This window comes from Corvus kubaryi, unplaced genomic scaffold, assembly GCF_017639235.1.
Source record: "Corvus kubaryi isolate FWS band 111438036 unplaced genomic scaffold, C.kubaryi_AGA036_p1.0 37398, whole genome shotgun sequence".
In the NCBI taxonomy this organism is placed as follows: domain Eukaryota; kingdom Metazoa; phylum Chordata; class Aves; order Passeriformes; family Corvidae; genus Corvus; species Corvus kubaryi.
The window spans coordinates 21,205,083-21,215,243 of record NW_024581137.1 but is presented as its reverse complement, the minus strand read 5'-3'; the positions used below and the strand labels follow the sequence as shown (position 1 = coordinate 21,215,243).

At 42.9% G+C, this 10,161-nt stretch overlaps 1 protein-coding gene across 1 annotated transcript in view; it reads left to right on the top strand.

The window, feature by feature from the left end:
• Positions 1-9,607: 9,607 nt before the first annotated feature.
• LOC121671596 (ubiquitin-conjugating enzyme E2 E2) overlaps positions 9,608-10,161 on the top strand; it is a 204,567-nt gene continuing 204,013 nt past the window's right edge. The window contains exon 1 of the mRNA XM_042043565.1: positions 9,608-9,631. The gene's annotated coding sequence lies outside the window, so the exon portion shown is untranslated. The remainder of the gene's footprint in view (positions 9,632-10,161) is intronic.

Here is a 10,161-nt window from a genome sequence, read left to right as displayed (position 1 = left end):
TTTTCAATAATATTTTTCTTTGCAGTAAAGTTGGTTGGTTGATTTCTTCTGCATCCCTGAGATACAAGGGCTAGATGTGGATCTAAACTGAGACCCCTTGGGATAGCACATCAAGCCTTAAATCTTTGCTACAAGTAGTGGGTAATGTGAGTCCCAATTTTGATCTCACCTAAAAGAATGCTAGGTAGAGGTCTACAGCTTGCAGTAAATAGTGACAAACTAAACTGAAGGTGTTGAAGTGTTGGCTGCTCTTCTCCCAGGAATCTTTACAGAGGTTACCAGGCTTCTCCCTCAGGTTGCTCCTAACAGCAGGGAGCTGAACAGCTCATGAATCAGCTCTAAACCACCACAGACTACAGCTTGGCCTGTTAAGGCAAACCAACATTGATTTTGGTGTATGCTGAACTGCAAGGTTCAGAAGCTGATTCACAAGCCATTTGGTCACCCCTGCTACAGGGTAAATGCCTATGGAAGACAGCAGAGATGGGGGCTTTTTTTTTTTGCTTCAGCCACTGCACTTTCACATTAGCTATGTGCCAATACATATATGGGAAGTTCATAGTAGAGAAGACCACAAAACAAACAGCTTAAAGGAAAGTTCCAGCTTAGCCTGAAACTTTGATAATAATTATTTGTAGTTTGCTTAGGATCTCTGTCTTCTCATATCGTTGTTAAAACTGTACATTATTGTTGCTACCAAGAATACAGCTCAACCTGAGATCTCAGATGCCTATTTCCTTCTGTTCCTGGAGTGAAAAATGGTATTTAATTCACATTTACAGCTATGCTGTGGAAAATTAAAGCACTTGCAGCATTCACTGATGCTTCCAAGAATTATATTAATATTTGGCATCTTGACCTGAAGGATTCATAAATCTATACAAATATCAGAGAGAGGGGGGGCTGAGTTCTTAACATCCATGTAACTAGGATATACTTTTGTGAAAGAGAAACTGAGGAAATGTTGCTCAGTTTGTGTAGTTACACAAATTTGCTTAGCTCTTCTTACTTTATATTCTACGTTTTACCAGAAAAGACCATTCTTACTCCACAACACTTATAACAAAATCTGATGCCTCATAAAACTACACCAGTTTAGATTTTCATTGTAAGTTTAAAACTTAGTTCATTTTTAGAAAAAGCCTTGCTATGACATTCATTAACTGTTGAATTAATCTAGATACAGTTTTGAGCAAACTTGTCTATAGATATGGTTTGGTGATCAAACTACATGAAGTAAATGAAACCAGATCATCCAAGCTTTGACGCTTCTAAGTCAGTTTTGGTTTGCATTTTGAGTTCCAGACCAAAGCCACAGTTGAGGGAAAGAACCGTTATGAATCAGAATAAAGAAAATGCTCCTGGGAGGTTCTACCTAAAGAAACCCACAGACTTTTCTGCAGTTCTCTATTTTGCCTATAAAATTAAAGAAAGCTTGAATCCTTCCTTCAGAAATAAAGATATAGTCTCCTGTCAGAGAGCTTGCCCTTGTTAGAGTTTCAAAATACAGACACGTTTTAAGGAGCACATTCCCTACAGTACCTTCAGGACTGTTTTATTAAAATACAAACACAGCAGATAATGTATGGCAACATTAAAAAAGGTTTTATAGTGGCAATTAGGATTTTATCCAAAGTCCATTAATGCCAATGGGATCTTTCCATTTATTTCCAAGGAGTTTGCAGTAGGTTTGCACGAAAAAAGAAGTACACTCGTTTCTAAGTATATCCTATTCCACCCAGGTGAGAGGAAACCTGTGTCTGTTTCACATGCCTCCCTTACCTTCTGGGCTCTTACCAATGTTTTTTTAATTACCAGTAACGGGCAGACCATTATATTTAAATTGCCATCCAATTTCTGGCCCATTGTTTCAGATCTGTGGGCTCTGCGAGCAGATGCCAAGGCAGCTGTGCAGCTCACAGCTTCCATGGCATTTCACCTCAAGAGAGATGCAGTACAGCAAGCCACTTAGCTGGCATCCCCTGCCACCGGGAACTTTGGTCCGGTAACACAGCGCAGTCTAAGCTGGCAGCGTGCAGGAGGGAAAAGCTATTGTTGAAACTCCTCCAAAACCAAATTATATCCCCCATTGTCTCAAAGGAATAATAAACCCTGGCTGGCTGATTGTGGAATATAATAATAATCTAGCTGAATTAGTGGGCATTCCTGGGAGTGGCTGATTTCTGCTTTTTCCCAACAGCACTTTTTTTCAAGATAATAATTCTTCTCTGGAAAACAGGATTTATGTATATATAACTATGTGGAAAGTAAATTTAAGAAATTTAGAAATATTATACTCACTGTGTGAGCATAATCAAAATAAAACACTATTTAGCAAAAAATACATGGCTGTTGAAAGTGGTTTTACTGACAGAGTGTCAGGGTTCTGAGGGCATTTGCCAGCCCAAATCTCCTTGTCCAGACTCCCCTGGAGATTCCCCCACCCTGCCCAGGGCTCCATGTTAGACCTGCCAGGACTGTCAGCCTCATCCCAAAGGAGGTTCCCAACGTCCAGGGCAGAGCATAGTGCACTGTATTGCAAGGAATTTCAAACAAAAATATCTTCACTGAGACTGACCGTTCACTCATCATGTCAGGTCTGTTTGTCCCACTTGGTCTGAACTGGATGCTTGAAAACCTTACTACTTCATCAGCACACAGTTGCAGGGTGTGTTTGAATCGGTAACTCACAATTTGTTATTTCAATGTATTTTTCCAGTTAGTGGTGGATTGTGGTGTTTTTCAGTTTAAGTAAGTCATACCTTTGATCTCATGAGTAAAAACCCAAAGTCTTGATGTCATCAAGTAATTTAACACCTATTTGCGATCCTGACAATCATGATTCACAAGCTAAGGATCCTGAAGTCTTGCCTGCAGAGGTTATCCTAGCAGAGCAAGCATTGCCACTTTCACCAAAGCATAGGCAGAAGCACCTCTTCAAAATGTGTAGCGGTTAGACCTTTGACTGAGGATGCCAGGGACACAGACACAAGCCATCTGTGTTCCTGGAGGGACTCTCTATCTCACACCGCTATCTTGAAAACACGCAGTGGTGTGGGAAGGGGACAGGGGACTTCCTAATCTCTCTTGCTAATGCTGTTCCATTTTGAATAGGATCATTAAATATTAAAAGAGTGAAAGATCAAAAGATAGAGAATGACTTTTAGCCTGTTTGTTAGGCATCTCACGTTTTCAGTTCCAACCCAGTGAAGATGTAGGTATATTTTAGAGAGAAGAGATGCAATGAGAGAGAACAAATAAGCACCAAAATGCTGTAGTGGTTAGGACACACTTCTGAGAGTTATAAGCTGTGGGTGTGGGGCAGCTTCTTTTGCTTAATCTTCTTTTGAAAATCTTTCAGGCAGCAGACAGTATTAAATTTCTACTTCCTGCATTATCAGTGATGCCTCTGTCAGCAGAAGACTGGACAGGAAAAGGCCTTCTGCTAGATCCAGGATATCATGAACTCATCGGAGATACTGGCACTATGTTCTAACCAACTGAGCTAATCTACCTGGAGTTAAAGCCCCAATCAGAGGTGTGTACCCATATTTGTGGAAGACTCTGTGCCGATGTCATCTCTCTCCCTGCCACTTCCTAATGACTAGGTTAAGTGGATAACTACTCAGCCAAATATTTGTGGACCTCCACTGTCTATAAATACCTAGCTCTGCTGCTGTATCTCCCTTGAAATACATGGCCTTCCCTGAGAATTTTGTACTTCACTAGCCTCTACAGCATCAATAGTTAGAAATTGCAACAGATACCAAATTGCCTTTGTGGGCCTAGTCCTCAGCTATGCCATGAGCTTCAGAGCCAAAAATTTGCCAAATACAGGAAATGGAGACAAAGAAATGCTTCAAAGACAAACCGTGTGCTGGATTCTCTAATTACATTCCACTTTTCCAAATTAACTGTAAAATGCAAGAAGAATCCACTTTGCAGAGGTAGAAATGTCTATGTAAGGTGCAAAGCTGGTCCAAATAAGGGTCCACTTGGATTAAAGTACAGTCATTAGTACAGCTACAGAGGGTCTTAACTGAGTTATAAGGTTAAGCAAAATTCTTTCAAGCACCCATTATGATAAGATGAAGACGTCCAAGAGTCCACTTTTGTACAGCTCAGGGCTTTGAACTGTGGTAAGGATACTCAGGAAAAAAGTCTGCTTACTTTGGAAGTAGATATGTGTTCCTGTGTTGTGCTTTCCAGCTTTCTAAAATAAATGTTTGCCTCACCTGTGTCCTCCCCACTGCCTCTCCACGACTTTGCAGCCTTGGGAACAGCTCTAGTGTGATTAAGAGAGTGTGTCCCTACCCTGAAGTTGCTGCACTCACTGCTTGCTTCATTTTGTGCAGTTGAGGAAGATGAGCACTTGCTGTTTTGATTCCTGCTCCCTGAAGTTCTACAGATGTAGCTTAGGGAAGAGCAGAGAGAAGTTTGCCAGGTTCTGCCTAGATGTACAGGCAAGAGATTCCATTTATTCCCTGCAATAGTTACCACCAAGGATGAGACAAAAGACGTTTGATTTTTTTCTTCCTTTGTTTGTCCTTGGATTTAGCCACTGGCAGCTGCTGTATTGGCAGTAGTTGTGTATAAGGTTCCATAAAGCAGAAGGAATAATTTAGGCTTATCAAACTGCAGACATTCCCCTTCGTCCCTTCCAACTACAGCCCAATCAGGCTCTTTGGCTAGGATCTTCAGGAAACAACTGCAAAATATGACAAGTCTGACTTACTACTGCAGGGGACTTCCTCTTCACTGGGGGAATCCCCGGCAGAGAACATGCGGGTATTTTCCACTGCATTCGAGGCAGACAGTCTGCTTGAGACTGATTGTGGTCCACTGGGTTCCTCAAATATATTTGGTCACTCCTATTGAAGGGACTGAACAAGCCTGCACATGGAGTTTGGTTTGCTGTGGTCGATGCGGAGCCTGCTCCCTAGACATGCATTAATCATGCATTAAGCACAGAGAACATTAGCCCACATTCTTCTGGAACCTTAACTTTATTAAAAGGGAACATGAGAGCCCACGGCTTCTTTTTCTGTGTAAAGATGTAACTTTCTCAATAGAATCACACGAAATCCTCAAAATTTTACCCATCTTTAATCAGAAAACCAAGCTCTGATCCTGTGAATTAAGATGTTATGAAACCAACAGAAAATAATAGGAATGCGGAGGTGCTGAAGAGAGTGTGGAAATAACACCTAAAACACCCCAATTTTCTTTTCTAACCTATCTTCACTTTTCAACATTCTCTCCCACATATGGTGATGAATTAAGACAGGCAATGCAGGGAATTCTTCCAGTTACAGGTCAATGCATTACAATAGCTCTGAAAATAAAGATTTTTCCCTTCACTACGTACAATATGAAATTTTTAAAGCAGCGGCTTACTCTAGGATTCAGTTGTCAACAATTTCTGTCTAGAAACTATCAGAGAATTATCCTGTGCAATTATGTTATAGTTAGGCTCTAAACCAGCACATAGAAACAAACCTCTGTATCCGGACATTACACAGTTAATTTATTCCTATCTTAAACAAAAATACAAGCTTTCATTTAGGACACGGAAGCAAGTTATTACCTCCTTCTAACCCACTCCTAATACGTTTTATCTTTATTCTTTACAATCCTGGATAGCAAAGCAGCTGAGAGTCACCAGATTTCTGATGCCACACGGTTATTGTCCCAGTTGTTTGTTCTGGTTCCAGCTGAATGACAGTGAGAGCTGTTCTGCTTCTGAGCAAAGGGGAGGAGGAGCTGCAAATTCTTAGATTTTTAGGCTAGAATGAAAGAGACCTTAAAAGCTGTTTGCCACACAACTTACAACTCCTTTTGTATTTAATGGCCTGAAAATATTAGAGTGAATAAATGCTAATGATTTGGGGGTTTGCAGTATTGTAGAGCAAATAAAGAAGTCGGGCTAGCAATAACTTGCCTCTGTGTTCACACAATCATTTTACATCAGAATGCCATGAAAATACTTCAAACAGATTTCTGTCAAGGCATTGTTTGAATAATAGGCTTACCTAGTGTTCAGGATTCAATCAATGTTTTCCTTGATATAGGATGTCATTTTGTAAGTGATGAGGACATACACAATTAACTGAAAACTCTAATTAAATTTCTGCTGCAGATATCTTCCTTGCTGTACCACTTTATTTTACATGCTGATAGAAGAGAAACAAAATGAAGAATCCTGATCTCTGAATCACTCAGATACTGCATTTTCAGACACAGCTGGCACTTCAGAGATCAGGGTACCTGTGAATTTCAGTTTACATTTGCCAACATACAGAGAGGGGTTCATCCAAGTGGCAACAAAAGCAAAGCAAGATTGTAGAAAAAAAATAAATTAGATGCAGTGTGAGAATAAACTATCTACAAATAGGAGAAAGAGAACTATAAGAGAGGGAAAAAATAGAGAACAGGCCAGATCCTTTGGATGGTCCTTACAGCTTTGTGCCATCGCAGTAGCATAAGGAAAAACAGCTATGGGAGAAGAATCCTGGAACAGCATAAAGCTACTGCAGAAACTCGTTACTCTGTCCCCACCTCAGCTCAGGATGGAGGATCAGACTGGGAAAGAGAGGGCCTGCTGCTGAGAGCTGCCTGCTCTCCAAACAGTCCCATGGGGCCCAACTCCCAGCAGGGGAGAGATGGGGGGAACAACACAGGCTGTGACAGCTCCTGTGGAGCTGGAAAGTGGATTCAGGTAAAGAATGAATAAAGGCATCTTTGTCCCCATTCCTCCAAGCTTCTGTGGCTAATAGTTCAGATGGATGAAACAAACTGGCTCATTAGGACTTGGTTGGAACAGATTGATATAACAATCAGGCACACCACGGACAAATGAATATTGCCATCTCGCTTTTAAATATAAAATATTAAAGTTTCGAAAGAGAGAGATGCTCTCATAAGAGAGATAGTTATGTCTTCATTTATACCACGGTTGAGATGATTTCTCATCTTTCCTCTACCTCAGAAAACCAAACCCTTTCTACCAGTTATAACTTGACAATGGTGTTCATTCAATGACTTTAACAGTGATATAAAAATGACATGTCCTTTTAAATGGGAATGAACAGTAGTGGATAAATAGAAATGCAGAAAAAACATCAAAGTTGCATTTTCCAATTTCTTATTTTGACATGGAACAGTATTTCCCTGGTTTTTAACTAAACAGAAATGGACAAAACTCGCCATAATTGAGTACAGCTCTCAGTACAGCTAAAAAAGTAAAAAAACCCTGAAAAATCTAAATAGATTTATTACTTCTTTAAATTAAACACTTCTAAATGGAAACTTTGCTCAGGTTTCTCCAACTTCATAGATTTTGACTGACATATATGTCCTTATAAGACACTTTAAATCAAGAGCCCTTAACAGAAGTGTCCTTAACTGTAACAGTTTTAAAGCGTGACTGCCTGTGCCAGGTGAGATGAACTCCAGTGGGTCTCTGCAAGGAGGCTCCTAGCCTCTGTGAGAGTAAAGAATTCGAGTTGCTTTGGATATGTCTGGTGGTGTAAATAGTGTCAGCTTGTAGAAACCACATAAAACTAAGCATGGGGGGAAAGAAAAAAAGAGAAAAGAGTGTAACTTGTATGCCTTAGCACTCCAGCATGGGTGAAATCGAACACTGGAGTATTTCCACTCACTTCAAAAGGGCCAGGATTTCAATCTATATAATCCAAACTTAGAAAAGCCTTCCCAAGAATTTTGAGCAACATTGTGCAACCTTTAACATCTGAGGGCCAAACACGTTATTTTAAAAGGTCAAAAGGATAAAAATGGGAGCAGCTGACTACCCTGCCCTACTCTCTTTATACTGCATAGGTAGGGCTCATTCAAAACCTCTGCTTTTAAAACAGGGCACACCTCAGTGTGTATGTTCTATTCATAAAGCAGTACAAACTGTCTGCCTGGTTTAGTTGTCCTTAATTTAAGCCTTAGCATTTAGGGCTCTGGGCGAGAGGTTACACACCAAAAGAAAAAAATCAGGGCCTGACTCGTGATGACTCAAGCCTCTCACTCGGTGCTGAAACACTTCAGCACTCCCTTGATTATTTTGGCACTGGGAATTTATGACCCAGATTCTGGGACACTGTATGGCCCCATCCTGCCCCTGTCTCAATTAGGCTATTCACTCAGCTTCTCTCTCTGTGCTTCCTGCAAACCCTAGCAGGAAAGATCTGTAATGAAGCACCATGAACTCTCACCACAGAGAAGTCCAGAGATGGGCTGAGGAGTTGACATAGATGCACGCATGCCTCCTTTAAGGCATCTTTATGCAGTCAGAGCAACACCAAGGAAATATGGTTAGAAGAATCATTTAGAATCGAATTTTATTACTTCCTGGATGGTTTTCAGGAGGTCTGTTTTTGAATGACTGAAAGGAGAAAGCATGATTTAAGCGATTTTAGAGAGGGGAACCATGATGCCAAGAATGTACAATACACCTTTCAGCACAATGAGAAACATTACTTGCAGGAGGTTTGCATTTTTTGAAGGACTTTCACACATCATATTCTATTAATTACTTTGTCATTAGTCCCTTGGAGAAGTCAATGTATGCTAGCAAATAGAAATCCACCTAGCTGATATTAGGAGCTTTTCTCCCATCATAAGCAGGAAAATATCTTGTAAATGCACATGGAACAGGAAGAACTAGCTGACTGTGGTATTTTTAGGTTTAGGTGAAAATGCCACTGGGATAATTTAGCAAAGAAATAGGAAGAGGAAATAAACCAAGTTATTTAAAAACAATTCCTCAACAAAGAAAAATATTAGTTTTATGCACAGGGAAACTGCAAAAAGCACTTATGTTACCGGGATATAATATAATAGCAGGTGTCAATAATGTTTCTAATCCTTATATATCTCAGTGATGCTTCAAGTTCTCAACTTCTGCATGTTTGATGGCACTGACTCCACCTACACCTCAACCATAAGTCAGAAAAAATACAATACTTCACAGCTCAAGCAGGGAGAAACTTTTCCTCCTACATGTGGAATGGTGAGAACACATTTGATTTTTTAAATTCCCTGTAGTTGTTAAAAGAGAGAAAACATTGTAACTTGCCATTACCCCTTTACCCTTGGCTGGTATATTTCACTGTTAGAGGAAGAAAGGTTTGAGGTGATAGAAGTTTACATAACACAGCTAAGCATATTATGTAAAAATTAAAGCAGCAGGGTCGGCACAGGGACAGAAGCATCTCACTCGGCCAGCCCAGCCGGGGTTACCTGACAGCCAGTTCTTCTGGAGGTTTGTTTTGTTCCAGGTTAATATTCCCACCAAACAACTAACATTTAAGTGCGGCTCTGCCTTGGCCTCTCCCATTCCTGACTGCGATGCTTTCCACAGAGGCAATGCCTGCCTGCGTGGGAGGTGAGGTTCATTTACCTGGCCACAGTCAGGCGACAGCGCCTATCTCCAGCTGGGATGCTGCACGTCACCCCGTGCCGCCAGTGCCCGGGGGCGGTTTGTGCCACCCAGCCGTGCTAATGCCACGCAGTGGTCGAAACTACCACGGTAACACAAAGTGCGGCCACCAAGTGCCAAGGGCCTGGGCCCTCCCCGCACGCCGGCGGAGGCACCGCGTGCCCTCGCACCGCCCCTCCCCAGGTACCGCGTCCCTCCCCGCCCGGGGCATCGGCCGCGTCCCCTCCGGCTGCTCCCTCCGACTCCGCGGAGACAAAGGCACTGGGGAGCTGCGGGCGGCGGGCCGGCAGGACCGGGGGGGGGGGGGGGGGGGGCGCAGAGGAGGGGGCGACTGGCGAGGGGAACAAAGGAGCCGAAAAAGACGAGAAGAGCCAAGAAAGTTGATACCAGCCTCCGCCGTCCCCTGCCCTGTCCCGGCCCGCCCCTCCCGCCCCCCAGATTTTCGCGTGGGGGCCCGCGGCAACGGCAGGGAGAAAGGCCGGGCACCCTCACCTCCATCCCACCCGAATCCCCGGACGAGCGTCCCCACTCGCCCCATCCCCTCCCGCTTCCTCCTTCTTCCTCTGCCCCGCTGACCCCGCCCAGTGCTTCCCTTTAACGCGCGCTCCCGCCGCCCCCTCTCGCCCCTCCCCCCTGCCCGGCGGCGCGCAGCCTCCGCCAGCCCCCGCGGGCACGCGCCCACCCGCGCCCCCCATCCCGTCACTTCCCCCCCC